General features: G+C 40.1%; 2 protein-coding genes across 3 annotated transcripts in view; one reads left to right on the top strand and one right to left on the bottom strand.

Annotated features, from left to right (window-relative positions):
- lhfpl4a (LHFPL tetraspan subfamily member 4a) overlaps nucleotides 1-16,207 on the top strand; it is a 50,303-nt gene that overhangs the window by 1,730 nt on the left and 32,366 nt on the right. The gene's annotated exons all lie outside the window — the stretch shown is intronic.
- Nucleotides 1-16,207, bottom strand: part of mtmr14 (myotubularin related protein 14) — a 68,892-nt gene that overhangs the window by 36,723 nt on the left and 15,962 nt on the right. The window lies entirely within an intron of this gene.

The following is a 16,207-nucleotide window of genomic DNA, read 5'->3' as shown; positions in this document are numbered from 1 at the left end:
TCTTCCCCAAAAAACTCCATCACTCTGACACTGACTCTTCTCTCTCATTGCTGGTTAAAATAATGTGTCAGAGTGTAATTGTATGGAATTATGATAATGAAGTGCCTTCAGCGGCGTTGCATCAAAGATCACAGCTTCTATTTTTGTTGCTATATCTGCCTGCCAGATTAGCCTACATTATGCATGATCTAAACATGCATTCCAGTAATGTATCCCCACTCAGCGCATTCATTCATCGGTGCACAACCGGAACAAACACCATGTAAAGGCTGTATTGTGTATGTAATTGTATTAGGATGTGCAATAAACTGACAGATAGATACAGCTGAGCAGATTAGAGAGGGATACATTGGAGAAAAAAGACCCAGTGGTTTTTAAACTGGAAAAAAGTGAGGATTTTTTTTCAGTCTTTGTCTGATGTTGATCATTGTTTTCAGAGTGTCAGTTTGCTTTGGAAGCTAGCTGTATAAGCTCAGCTGTGACAGATGTATGTAGTAGCAGTTACTGTACCTCTGTGTGTGCATGTCTCTGGTATTCTCCCATCAGTGAGCGCTGAACAGATTTTATCAGTCCAGGTGGAGCCTACAAGTGTCTCCCGCAAGCTCACTCCACATCAAAGAATCCCCTGGCGGATTCCTAATTACACAAACCGCTAATTAACTAGACGTGATGCAGATGAAACCGGTCTCAAACACGCGAGTGTTCGCAGCAGGTGGGAGATGGGTTTCACCGTGTTGAAGATGTGGTTTGATGTGGTTTTGTCCCTGAACTCAGCAAGATTATTTCACAAATCATCACTCCAGTTTTTTTCACTGAAAGGATACACAGTGATGGTGTGTGTGTGTGTGTGTGTGTGTGAAGGAGGGGGTAGTAGGGTTAATTGTGCATTGATCTGGAAGGGCTAACACTATCTGGGAGGAGGTATTGATGGCTGGATTATTCCTTCCCACAAGGCAGCTGTGTGGATGGCGACGGACTCAGGACTTTTTGAAATCACTGACTTATTTCAGCACTCTCTGGTTCTCTCTCTCCTTAGAGAGAACAGACATTTCTTAGAGAGAACATCACTCTTTAAGTCCACGCATCCGAAATTAGGCCTAAGTCTTGTTTGCATCTTTGGTGCTATGGGACGTCTCTGCATTTCACTCCCCAGAGTATTTACCAATCAAGTCCATGTGACATTTTTTCCTCGGATTCTCTGTTGATATAATTAGGATTTTTTGTAGGTGGAATTTGTATCTTTGGCTGTTCCGCATATCACTCCTCATGTAAACTATCCAATTTTTCTTCTAATTATTCAGAACAAACTACAAACATAAAACACATCACTTCCTGTGTGCCAGAGGAGAGTACCACTGAGCAACAAAGCAATGACAAAAGCCTCCATGAACATACAATACAGCAGGTTTTGACACTGTTGTGTTATAGTTAACAGCAATTTAGAAGAGCACAATGGATATGTGTAACAACTTTCAACCCAACATGACAAGAGGAACCATACTGCCAGCAAAAGATTATTAATAGAACATTTTAAGTTGTAGCACTTACAGTAGCACTCAAAAGTGTGGACATATTTTCTTATTCAAGAGAATGAAAAGGTGTGTCCAAACTTTTGACTGCTACTATATGCTGTGTTCACGTCATATAGTTCAGGCAATAACTCAAGCAGCAGAGTGGGAAAAATGTTCCAGTCAGCCTCCGAGTTATAATTTCCTGTACGCACACACAGGGGACACAAATAGAAAATACATGACCAGCAAAATTACATGTTGAAATAATAATGATAATAATTGTACTAATGATGATAATAATAATTTAAAGAGAGAGAGAGAAAAAAAGATGAACCAGTCTTTTACGTGAAAACCACAAGAAAAAACTGGTTAAAAATCAGTCTTCCCAAGATAAGCCATATAGGGGTCCCAGATCTTAGAAAAAAGGTTGGATTTACCCTTAAGTGAGTATCTGATCTTCTCTAAACCCAAAGACATCAACAGATCTCTAATCCAGTGTCTGAACGGTGGAGTGTCAGATGATTTCCAATTTAAAAGAATGACCCTTATTGCAAGAAGTGCAGACAGGGCCACTGCCCCACGCTGAAGTCCAGACAGGGGTGAGTTTACTGACAAAGCTCAAAAATAACACGACCCATGGAGAGGCTTGAATATTCGTGTGGTGTATTTCGGAGAGGCATTTAAATATACTGTCCCAAAGTTTTGCCACTAAAGGGCAGGCCCAAAATTGGTGATATAAAGAAGCAGATTGAGTCTTACATCTAATACAGGTGGGATCAAAATTGGGTAAAATATGACTCATTTTGGCCCTTTTTAGTATTTTAACCTCCTCCTCTCTTTTTTACCTTCTGCTCTACCACTCCACTAGTACATATAACATACCCAGAAAATAAAATTGAATTATCTGTCTTGACCAGTCCAGTCCCTAATGTTCTTTTTCCTCCACCTGTAATGTTAACTATGTAAAATTATATTTTTGTGTGGTAAAATTATAAATGAACAAAAAAGAACATCTTCTATAATTCAGTTACATCAAGGATGAAATTAGAAATGCCTGTCTTATCCAACAGAGAAACCCTTTACAACCCTTTAGAAATCTACACTTTCTGTTTTGAGCTTTTGTATGTCAGGACCATTCATCTTCCAACATTAGCTGCCCTGGGATTCACTGTTTATATTCTACTAGGGCAGTTGTTTTCATCATCAATTAATCTGCAGATTTGTTTTAAATAATTGATTAACTATTTAATATACAATGTCAGAAAAAAATGGAAGAATGGCCATTATAAGTTTCTGGAGCCAATGTTGACATCTTCCAACTGTTGCATCTGACCAACAATCCAAAACACCAATTAATTATGAAAATTACTGATGATGTATTTTCTGTCAATTGACTAATAGATTAATCAACTTGTTTCCAACCTTGTCTTTTAGGTTTAGGAAGCAGGGTTGTTGTTTGAACACTTTATTCTACCACAGTGATGTACTATTTGGCAGTGCTGTCCTCATGTGAACTGTTAAATGTGAAAATGGTCAACCAAAAAAGGGCAATAATAGGGCAACTCTCAGTAAAGCAGTAAACACTGATTTGTCTTATATTCCTCATTATTAATCATATATTTCATATCTTATCTCAATATTATATTAATCATCCACTCCCTGTGCTTCTGACCACAGTTGACTTTAATGCATTCAGGTTCAGAGGTACCACAGAGCAGAGGTCCTGTGTTCTGCAGCTTAATCTCGTGTTTGACTCACTCCATTAGGCAACACTATGAAGGAGAGCTTCCTGTGCGGGGAGTTTCTCAATAAGCTCAGTGCCCGTCTCATCAGTAACAACTGACTCAGCGTCTCTCCATGAAGGAGCCAAGACTATGCTGAGACTATGAATGTGGACTATTTGCAAAGGCTCATGGGAGTTGCAGTTGAAGGCTCGGTTGGCTTGGTCCTATGTTTGGCAGGGTTTAAGTTGTGAACACTAAGCAGATATGATCATTTTATGCAGATATGTTGATAAAAGTGAATTAGTAGCATATAAACGTAATTTCTGGGAGACAGGGCTGAAAGAGGACCAGCAGATTTTTATTTAGCCTGACTGCCTCTACATGACTCAATAGGTATCTGCTGGTCTTCTTTACAGCATGATGACAGATAGCTTTACAGCATAACATAGCAGAGCATTTTAACTTTGTAAAGAATATACAACTCTATTAAATACTATATATATTGATATGGTGGAAATTGGTCAGAGAGGCAACTTTGCATTCACTAGGTTGCTGGTTTGATCCCATTGTATGACAAGATTTTGTGCAGAGTCATCCATTGATTGCAGTTCCTTGGCTACACATGTTGAAGTCTTTTTGAGTAAGAAACTGAACCGCAATTGCTCCTGATGGTTTAGTGATACCATGTTCACACACCTTATATTCTCATTTTAATTTGACCTTTAAAGTCATTAAAGTGGCAATCTCGAATGCCTCTGTTTTGTTCTCTTTGCCAGCACCATATGGCGTTAAGATCCAAACAGTGTCGTTGTTAGGGATGTGCAGAGAGCCAAGTATTTGTATTTGTATTTGTTGAGGCAGCAAAATTATTTGTATTTGTAATTGTATTTGAAAAAAAGTGGAAATAGGCATAACGATCCTGTTTTTGTTTTTATTACACTTCTAATTTTAGGATATTAAAATAAGTGATCTTCAATAAACTATTTTGCAAAGTGGGATTCCCACACCAGGTCTCAAACCCCAATCTCCCAGACCACAGACGACTGCGCTGAGCACTCAGCCAAAGCTCAGCTCCACCAGACACACAGACCTGCAGCTATTTATACATCCATGATACAGAGACAGACAGAGTAGAGCAGAGGAGAGAGATGGAAACAGCGATGTAACCTCACTACGGCTCCACCCCTAGTCACTGTGAGACGTCACGCTAGCATAAGCAAACTGCAGAGCGAGCCTGTTGCGTTAGGTCTGCCTACCCTCTCTGGCAGATCAACCACTGTGTGATGAAAAACACATCACTAACTGCGTCACTTGTGATTTTAAAGCATGGCGGGAAAGTTGCCACTGACACCCTGTTCGTAATAATCATAACACTGCAAATGCAAGAGCTTCATCAGCGGGCCATGGGCTCAATCACCATTGTGTTACCTCATTCAGTGATAGTGACTTAACAGACATTTATTTAAATGAAAATCATCAAGATTATAACTTTAAGGTTTACATTCAGTTACAAATAATTTTTCATCTATCTACTAAAGTAAGGAATCTCATGTCTGTATGTATGTCCTTTGCGTATCTCTTGAACCGTTCATCCGATCGACACCACACTTGGCAGGTGTGTGGCTGGTGACCAAAGGGAGTGCAGTTTGGTGCAATTTTGACATACAGTACATTTAATATTCATAAACTTTGAATAAACCAGCAATCAGTGAGCCTCTCCACTCTGTGCAGGGGCACAGTGGAGCTTCAGGGCCCTGCCCACTGTCTCCTTTATGTCATGGAGAGACTGAAGACGAGGCGTGATATGAGTCAAAGAAATGTGCTCTAAAAAGAGAAGAGTAGACAGTGAAAACAGAACTTTTAATCAAGAATGGACACTCTTACCCCGCGTCTAGACAGAAAGCGTTAGCAACACGTTTAGCAGATCATCATCAGCGGTGGGTGACTACACAGGAGGCATTTAGGTATACTGTTGAGTGTAGGCAACCTGTGTTTTAGAAGCACTCAGAGCCCAATACACAATGACTGTAGCTACACCCATAAAATGGAGCAAATTCTTCCACGGGCAGCTCAAAACCAGTTTGTCTCATATGTTCCGAGACCGTGGCGATTGTGAAGCACCACTACAGACAAAGCACAAATCTTTGGAGCAAACACACACACTCAAATCCAAACCCAAGGACATCTGGCTTCCCATTTAACAGATGAGACTGATGCAGTGAGCAATGTTAAATACACAGTCCTCTCATTCATTTGAATGGAGGCAGTATGTTGATATAGTGGGGGTGTCAAATGGTTAAACAACACAGGATCATCCTACAAAAAGCCAGGTTCAACTTTTGCTGTAACGTGACATCATCTGGCAAGGTGCTGCGTTGGTCAATCACATACATGCATGCACACATGGTGGATTACTTTGTAACGTGAACAATGTATTTTTACAGTTTACTTCACAATCTTTCTGACAAAAGATGAAACAGTTCACGACCTCTGTGATAACTTTCCAGAATCATAAAATCTTGTCTGAGTATTACAAACTGTTGTGCAGTGTTTTGGTGTCTGATAAGGCTTTGAATGCGTTCGGGACTCCCTGGGTTGTATTTTATTGCAGCCCCCTGTGCTGTTTTAATGCAGGGCTCTTTAAGGTCTGAATCTCTACTTAGTCTTTTAAGTAGGTCAGTTGGGTTGAGGTCAGTTAAGTCACTCAACTGTTCTGTTGCAGTTCAGTTTGCTGTATCTTTAGTTCAGTTTTGTTTATTTGACCTCTTTTAGGTCCCAATTTAGTAATTAATCACTTTTTCTTTGTTATTTCTCTTTTTGTGGGTAAATAAAAACCCAACATTTTTTGAAACAGAAAACTTGTCTCCTGTATCTTCCTGCTTGTCATCTGAATTCATTTTTGCAGTGGCAAATAACACAGTGTTGACTGTAGTTTCCAGGTGCTCATATGACAGCTCTAAAAAGAAAAGAGCTACATGGCCTTTCCATCATGAGTCCTGAATAGGAATGTGCAGAGAGCCCAGTATTTGTGTTTGTATCTATATTTGTTGAAGCAGCAAATTTTTTTATATTTGTATTTGTATTCGAATAAAATTGGAAATGGGTGTAAAAATCCAGTTTTTCTTTTTATTATGCTTTTAATTTTAGGATATTAAAGTGTAAAAGTGTTTATGAATAACCTATCTTACGGAGGAGGTCCCCACTCTGGGTCTCAAACTCGAGTCTCCCAGGTCATAGACGACTGCACTGACTACTGAGCTAAAATAAAGTGCATTGCAATTGCACAGACAGACCTTTACTTATTTAAACACCCAAACAGAGAGACAGCACAGTATGTAATGTGTAGGGAAGAACTTCAAAGGTGATCATTGCTTTGCACTTCTCATTTATTGCCTATTTTTTACACCCTAACTTTGTGGAAAGGAGAAGGGGAACAACAAGTTATGGAGATTCCCTTGGGAGCACTTTGCTTGTGTCAGTAGCTCAGCTTTATCTGTGGGGAACACCTCCAACTCTGGGAGTAATGTCCAAATTAGGAAATGTGGGCCACATAGCAGGTGGATGTGACTCCCCTCGTTTAGACCTGCTGATAGACGTAACAGCAGAGCAGAGGAGAGACACTGAGATAGCGATGTAACTGGTATTTGACATGTTTTTTTTTCTTCCCGGAAATAAATCATTTTTAAAATATTTGTACAAAATAAATGTTTGTAAAAAACCCACTATTTGTGCTTTGCCGAATAACGTATTTGTATTCGGGCACACCCTTAGTCCTTACCCAACTATTAATGCCTTTTAGCACCACTGAGTTTTCTCTCCTGACTGCCACAATTGTTATATTTGACATTTTCTGGAGGAAGTTGATGTAACATGTAGGAAGATTTGAAATGGGATTCCTCCCATTTGATATTTTGAGTAGTTTTTTTCTCTTTCCCCATTCCCCTTTACATCACCTTCACTTCTATCCTCAAACTGGTGTTTCCCCATGTACATCAATCTGTCACTCACAGAATTCCCTCTCCTCCATTTCTGTTCCTTCAACCATTGTATCCTCCCCAGCTTCCTCAAGGCTGCTGGTGTTTCCCATCAACACATTGGGTATCAGCAGTAGCTTCAGAGGTGTGAAACTGAGAACATGCTTACAGTGCATTAGTTTTACACTTCTGTTACATGTTGTCACATTTATTCATGATTCGTAACAGCTTTGTTATGTAAAAAGATCATTGTCTGTTTTTGCATTTGACATAAAACACGTCAGCGACAAGACAAAACAGCACATGCTGATTTCTTTGTCTTATCCTGGGTAGCATTGGGAAACATAATCTTAACAGGCTTCAGTGCTCCAGAAAGCATCCCTTCATGCTCAGATGATTCAAAAGTAATGGTATTTTTCCTTTGTGTGTGTGTGTGTGTGTTTGTGTGTCTTGTATTTTCCCTTAACTGGCAAGCAAATCATGTCATGTTTGTGACTATTTTAAATGCTGGCATGAGCTCAGCTGTAAGCTCAGTGATCTATAAAAGATAGGCCCCATAGGTGGTTTGCTGGGTCAGAGCAAAATAGTGCAGTTTAGACAAGTTCTCTGAAAAATCATCTGTCTGCTCCAAAGGTGCCAGAAAATGCTCCAACAGACAGCTTTATTTCCACAGCAACAGATTGTTCAGGTATTGAGGATTGAGAATTTAAGTTCTCTGAGTGTGACAGGTCATCAGAAGTGACTAATTGAAAGAGGCTGTATTGAGTCTTTTTGTAGCGCGCAGGCTGAGCAGATAGTGGATGGTCTTTGCCAAAAGGACAGCACACTGTGCAGAGTCATGCTGAGGGACTACAGAGGAAGTCTGACTGTGTTTTACATTACACTAATATTACTCCATTCATTATCCTGTAGCGTGCAAGCATTGAAGACTAGATGATGTTCGATAAATTGAAAATCTTTTCATGCTAGTTTATTATATCATGTTTACAGGGGTGATTTATTTCAGCTTTGATTGTGAGTCCAGTCTCCAGACTGTGGTCTCTGCCACAAGATGTTGACTTCTGACTTTTGAATGCCCATGTTTAGAGCTGCACTACTTTGTCGAATAATTGATAAGTTGAGTGAAAGAGATTAATCTGAATTTATTTTGATAATGGATTAATCATTTCAGTCATTTTCTGAGCAAAAAGACAAAACATTTGCTGATTCCAACTTGGATTAAATAAACAAGATACAACATGCTATTAAGTGAGCTTTAGAGGTGGTGGTAGGTGTATTTTTAAGTTTGGAGAAAGCCAGGCTGGCTGTTTCCAGTCTTTATGCTATGCTAAGCCTCTTCACTCTAGTTAACACTGAAAGCAGAAGGGGTATCGATCCTCTCATTTGAAGGTATACTATGCAGGATTTTCCTAAAAAACAACGTACCGACTCATACAAAAATAATCCTTCTCAATCATCACTTATGACCCACTAGAAGTGTGTAGCGGTGTATGTATCTACAGAGACTCTGCCCTCTGCCTGTATTTTCTTATTATTTTGCTGTGTTCAGGAGGCTTCTGGGTGTCAGCCTTTGGGGATTAGGTGTGTAGCCCCCAGCCAATAACAGTGTGCAGGGTGTGAGGTCTGGACTCGTAGTGTAGCGACCAGGGCACATTGCTGTCTCTGTCTCTCTCCTCTGCTCCGCTCTGCTCTGCTCTCTGTCTCTGTGTCATGGATGTATAAAGAGCTGCGGGTCTGTGTGTCTGCTGAGGGGCTGAGCTACACACACGCAGAGCAGAGAGGCCACAGCTGCTAGGAGGAAGCTCTGCATTCACACAAAATCCGCACCTTCCTGCAGGGTTGTGCAGAGGTGTGGGTATGTTTATTTGTGCTTTAGAATGTAACCGCTGTGAAACAATCAGAAAATAACAACACAATATATGTTTTGTGGGAACTAGAGGTGCAATGATTATATTAATCAATTTGTCGCCAACTATGAAATGAATTAATGAACTATTTTGATAATCGATTAATCATTTGGAGACATTCTTTAAGAAAAAAAATCATGTCAAAATTCTCTGGTTCTGCCTCTCAATGTGAATATTTTCTGGTTTCTATGGTGGAAGACTGAATATCTTTGGTTGTGGACTGTTGTGGACAAAACAAGACAGTTGAGGATGTCATCTTGGGCTTTGGGAAACAGTGATCAACATTTTTCAACATTTTATGACATTTTATGGACTAAACAATTAATCAATTAATCGAGAAAATAATCGACAGATTAATCAATAATGAAAATAATTGTTAGTTGCAGCCAGGCAAAATTACTTAATTTTAAAATTCCCCTCCTCTCTGCAGTAAGGTGGATCTTTGCTGGAGAATTACTTTTAGTGTGTGGGCCACTTGACACTTCCTGGCCTTTTTGACAAACTCAGTAAATACTTAATAAGAGTGGAGTGAAGCTGGGATCTGACGCTGGGAAGTGATTGAGATCTGTATGTTACATGTTACATTGATCTCACACTCGGAAGCCTATGAAAATGAAAATTCTCTGATATGAATTGATCACAGCCATTGTTAATTTGAAAATATTGATGTGGAAATACATTAATCCACATATAAGAATAAGATGTTCATATTAGCAGATAGAATAGAATAGAATGATAAATCCCTGGCAGTATGCCTGCTCCACAGTGAGAATAATACATGTGACCAGGACACAGCTCTTTCTTTGAGTATTGGAAAATGCCTTACAGAGTCACGTTCCTGTGGGAGCAGCAGTGCAGCTTTTGTGTCTGTGTTGTGTAGGAGAGAAAGCTCTCCATTGATACACAGAGACAGCGCAGTAAAATTGCTTCTATTCTATCTACTGCTAGAGAGACAAAAGAGGAGGAGGGCTGCAGCAGAGCGTGCTGAGCTGGATTCACTGATTCATTGCCTTACCTTCTCCCTGTATTCATTCTGGACTTCTGCTGGAAACATCTTAACAACCAGGGAATCCCCTGATTTTTAATGTCATGAAGATTTGTAGCCAGGCAAAAGGCAAGGCTATGGAGGTGGTGGTGGATGAGGATGTAATGTGTCTGACTTCTTGCTGGGGAACTCTTACATGGTATGTAACTAATTTAAAAGACATGGGCATTAAACGTTCAAAAATATTGTCATTGAGTGTATAGGAAATAATCCCCATGAAACAGGTACAGTATGCAAATGATCCTACTGTAAACAACAGGCATGTTGTTTCTGGCAAGTCATGTTTTACTGCTGTGAGCACCTCAAATGAAAATTTACTGCGTTCAAGTGAAGAGCACACATTTCATATGCGGACATAAAAACCTCAGTACATGAAACCAAAATGATCTCTATGGATAGATACATGGGAAAGATAGATAGATAGATAGATGGGAAAACAGAACTGATCTGTGATTATGTTAAATTGAGCTTGACAAACTTGATGCAATTTAACTGTTTAGTGCCTGATAAAGGCTGCAAATCCTTAGCAAATATCCCCCTAAAGCTGTGTTCAGACATAACTCACGCAAGTTTGACTACTGGATCATTTGTTTATTCGCCCCAAACAGCCAAAACACGTTACTGTATATTAGCTGTAAGCTAGCTAGCAACAGGAAGCACCAACTGTGTCTGTGAGAGTGTTTCTGTGTGTTTGTTTGCTCAGCCTCTGACTGAACTCAACTGTTCACTCAAGCTGACACATTTTCAACTTGCACGGACGCAAATTCATGCCTACTTGCATCTTTGCATCGACTTTGTATGAAATCGCACCGCACAGAAAAAATTCACTTCGCATTCTATCTGAACACACTGTAAGAGTCTAAACCCATGCTAGCAGCTCTGTAAGGCTGCACTGTGGCACATCTGTGCTATCATTTGCTGATTAGCACTAAACTCAAAGTACTGCTGAGGCTGATGGGAATGTTATTAGTTTTGCAGGTATGTGGTCATAACCCAAACTATTGGACACATTGACACTTGATTATGGCACTAGATTAAAAGTCAAGAGATTACCCAAGTTGTTACAATTCATCCTGACCACTTTCATAGCAATACGCCCAATTGTTGAGACATTTCACTCAAAACCACAAAATGAGAACCTCATGGTGGTGCTAGAGAAAGAGTCATTAGGATCATAATCTGTGTGGGTTTTTTTCATATTTTGACTAAAACGGGGAACCTTAGCTGCCTCTTATTCTAAGCACATAAGGGTCCTTCTGCAAGACCCTCAAGGGCTGTAAAGACTGGGGTATGCTTAAAACATATTATTTATTTAGCCACATTTGAAGACAAACAAAAAGCCTGTCAATAAAGAAAAATGTTGAGATGGGATTATCGGACAATTTGGACAAATGAGGATAAGGGTCCACTTTTGGACAACACCTTTGTACACACATGAGGAGAGTATCTTGGGAGAGAGCTTCACACCTGACCAGTCACTGGAATAGTGAGTATGAATGTCAGATTGCCAGTTTCAGAGAGTTACAAGAATTGAAATGGGTTTCAGACACTGTTGGATGAATTGATAACCACTTTTATTGAAGCACACTGACACCTTAAAAATAAGCTGTTTGAACTTTTGAACTTGTTGAATTTAAAAAAATTAGTTTTTGTGGGTAGATCCATTACTATGTGCAGCAGTGTGTGCATGTGTGTGCGTTCATGTGTGTGCCACCTGTTGAGACTCTACTAATGCAAAGCTAATCTCCAATCAGAGGGGGACTGCCAGGGGTTTCACATCACAGCAGCCTACACTCTGTACCCATAATCCTCAGTATTCTCCCTAGAGGTTAAGCCTCAACCAATTATTCTCCATGCCATGCAAAGCCCATCATCGCTGATAGATCAGCCCATCAAGGCTCCCAACACCTCTTCACCTCCCAGAGAGCAGAGGAAACAAGTTAGGGAAGTAGTGAGGAGATGCTGGAATACTGTAAACCCAGCTTCATTGTGAGAACAGGTCTTCTGGGGTGTTGCGTGCAGTCTCCAGGGCTAAGCTACTGTTGATGGCAATAAATACCTCCAAACCATCAGCTGGTTGTTGGAAGGCATGAAACTGGACTGAGTAAAGAAGAGTAGCGCAATGAGTAATGTAACTCACTGCTTTTCATATGTTTGTAATGAATTATTTAGATAGTGATAAGTAATGATGTAATTGAGCACATCTTTCGAGTAACTTACCTAACCAACCATCCAACATACCAACTGATATATGCAAGAGGCTACCAGTGATCACCAGCCACAGACTCAACTGTTTACTTATTCCAATTTTTAAAATTATAAGATATACATACAGATGGGTGACAAATTAAAGGAAAAACTGGTACATGTCTGAGGAGATCTGGTGGCTCTGTTATGCTGTGGGGGGAATTTTGCTGGCAATGATTTGGGTCCACTTGTCCCCTTAGAGGGAAGGGTCACTGCAAATCAATATAAAGTTGTTCTGAGGATCCCATCTATCCTGATGGGATAGGACTCTTCCAGGATGACAATGCCCCCATCCATTGGGCATGAGGGGTCATTGAATGGTTTGATGAGTATGAAAATGATGTGAATCATATGTTATGGCCTTCACAGTCACCAGATCTCAACCCAATTGAAACCTATGGGAGATTTTGGACTGACGTGTTAGACAGCGCTCTCCACCACCATCATCAAAACACCAAATGAGGGAATATCTTTTTGAAGAATGGTGTTCATCCCTCCAGTAGAGTTCAGAGACTTGTAGAAACAATGCCAAGGTGCATTGAAGCTGTTCTAGCAGCACATGGTGGCCTAACACCTTACTATGACACTCTATGTTGGTTTTTCCTTTAATTTGTCACCCATCTATAGCACCCATGAACTAGTAACTTTCATAAATTCACATTTGGAATACTTAATTGGTGTTACTTTATTTATATTAATTTTTTGCCCCCATTTTCTCCTACTTTGGATGAACCAATCCCCCTGCCCCTGCACCTTGGTGGTTCATCTCCATTACGCAGGCACACCAATCAACCAGTGAGAGTTGGTCGGTTGGTGTGCCACTAGTGAAGCCACAAAGACAATTCTTTACCAGCTTCCCACATGCAACAACAACAGTTGTCAGTTGGAACATACAGTCAACCTGGTTGTGCAATTACCCCTGCACCACCCGTGGGCCCTAGAATTAGTTTTGCTAAAAAGGGAAATGCACCTTCTTTTAAAAATAATTATTTACTTTGCACAATAGTATCACATGTGTGTCAGGGACCAAAGTGGATATACAATATGTCTGTATGCATGCATGCGTTTCTGTGTGTGTGTATGGATGAGGAAGGTGTCTAATGGGATTGGAGCTGTGCCTATTGCTATCGGGCTGGGTGCAGATGATAGTTTAATCAGCTCTGTGGTGCAGCTCCACAGTGGGGCTTCTTCTGGCCATTGGGCCTTTTGATGGTGCTATGCTGTGTGCCAGCAGACTACAGGCTAGCCCAACAGGCACTTGGCTGGTCAGAAAAATGAGAGGGACTGTTGCTCTACATTGGACCAAGTGACCATTCCAGCACCTAAACTATCTAAACCTACCTAAACTAAAATGGTAATCACTTATTTCAATACATTTAGCTTTAAAATACAAGGAACTTCCATTTAAAAATTACATTTTATTGCTGTGGATTTTGGCCATTGATGCCATTGCATATTATATGGTTTTACATTGTACTAAGAGAAGAATTTAGACATTCACTGTCATAGAATAGTTTGTGCCATTATGGAAGCTCTTTTGCCAAAACCTGTTTAGATTGTGGCCTACATGCCATAATATCTTTCTTCCTCCATCTGTCCCTTCCTTGTTCCCCCACTTTATGCCTCCTTTTCTATGTTTTCCTAAGGAACCACTGAGCTGGCTGTGGGAATACCTAATAGAATAGAATATAATACAATGTTAACGAAACACATCTCCCTTGAGAGACAAGGCAGGAACCCACATTCACTGCACCATGCACCATTTACGTTAACACATGAGGTTACTTTCTATGTTGTTCTCACACCAATCCATAGTGAGTGAGTAATGAGAGAATGAAAGATAAAGAAAGGGGGAAAATGAAACGCCTGAAGCAGGCTGTAGTTATTTGTGTCTAATTAGCCTACATTCAGAGAATTCAGAGAATACAATCCTTCAGGATCTCAGTCTTTCTCTTTTCTTTTCATAGTTATTGTGCTTTTGGCCACCAACTTCTAAGCAGAACTTGGCCTAGGTAGTAATGATTTGTTGCTGTTTAAGTGAGCTGGGTTTGGCTGTGACCATGAATGGTTATTTAAAAAGACCAACAACAGGGGTTTCTCAATAAGCTGAAACAAAATGCAGGGGATGATCATGCGTAAATGCAACTGTGATCGTAATACGCTTGGATGTGTAAAATTGCTGGAGTTCCCCTTCAACAAAGGATCAAATGACTATGTGTAATGTGAAAGGTGTCACTCATAGTTACGCACACACAGAGAATAATCACTTCATTTTGGAGTTTTGTACACCTCTGTGGAGAGTTTTAGTGTCTTTTAGCTCATATTCTTACTTCTGGCCCAGCAACAACATCAACCTCATCTCCAGCAGCAGCAGGCAGCAGATTTCATCAAAAAAGTTTTGATAAACTTTTGTGTGCTACCAGCTACATGAGATAAACAAAGTACTCATTAGTGAATGAAGTTGAATATCTAGCAGTTTAAGATATTATATTATATATTATATTTTCAGGTTTTGGAGACCAAACCAGAGTTAAAAGGAGAGTGAGTATTGGACTTAAATTTATCAGGTGGACAGAAACAAACTCCAAAGGAATACTAATGCTGCTCTGTGTCTGTAGGATTTGTAAATAGACAATTTTTTGATAACACATTATTTTGTCGTTTCAGCTTGTTCTGCTGCCCCCAAGTGGTCAAAAAAATCATTAATGCAGCTTAAAGGTGCATATCAACAAACTCTAGTAGATTCGTCTCCCCCATGTACTGCACTGCACTTACACACTACACTAAATTAGTTGTGCATGGTTATTCCAAGCCAAGAATAATTGCATTACCTCATTCTATCTCCCTGTAAGTCATCATAACCACTTATGACTTTTTAATTCAATTCCTGTCCATGGTAGAGAAAAAAAATATTTCTTCTCTCTACAGCATGTGTGGAGATGCATTTCCTCTCAGCCAGACACATGCATACAGTGAAAAATTGACAAATGGACAAATTGCGAAGAACAACTGAAGACCAACCTAGAGGCATCAGATGGACACTCTCTTCAACACTTGAAGACCTTGACTTTGCAGACGACTTGGCACTGATCTCCCATACCCACCACCATATGCAAGAAAAAACATCCAGTCTCAACACCTTTGCACAATAAATAGGACTGAAAATTAGCTTGAAGAAAATGGAGGTGATGACACACACAAAATCCCCCACCGATACAAGTAGATGGAACAAACCTACCCACAAGTTTATATATATCTTGGAAGCACTGTTAGATATGATGGAGAAGCAGGGAGTGACATTAAACGCTGACTAAGCAAGGCCTGAAACACCTTCAGAATGCTGAACAATGTGTGGAAGTCCCCCAACAACAGCATGAACACCAAGCTAAAACTGTATCAGAGCTGTATTCTCTCTACCCTGCTATATGGCTGGAGAATGACAGAGAGAGACCTCTCCAAGCTTTCAACATTCCACACAAGGAGCCTCAGAAAATTCCTGCGTATCTTCTGGCCTAACTCCATCTCCAATCGAAAACTACCAGTCAAGAGAGCACTGACACCATCATCATGAGAAGGTGGTGGAGATGGATCTGACACATCATGCGAAGAGGACAGGATGACATCCCAAGAATTACCCTACACTGGCCACCAGAAGAAGTATAATGACTAGCTAGCTTGTTTACTGAGTGTGCTACCCATCCATAGGCCACATATTCTGAAAAATGCCTCTGAAATAAGACAGTAACGGCAATGTGGAAGCAACATTTAGACATACAGTAACATGAAGGCAGCAATATCA

The sequence above is a fragment of the Thunnus maccoyii genome, chromosome 3 (assembly GCF_910596095.1).
Source record: "Thunnus maccoyii chromosome 3, fThuMac1.1, whole genome shotgun sequence".
NCBI lineage: Eukaryota > Metazoa > Chordata > Actinopteri > Scombriformes > Scombridae > Thunnus > Thunnus maccoyii.
The sequence above is the reverse complement of the archived record's forward strand: the minus strand, read 5'-3'. Positions and strand labels throughout refer to the sequence as shown.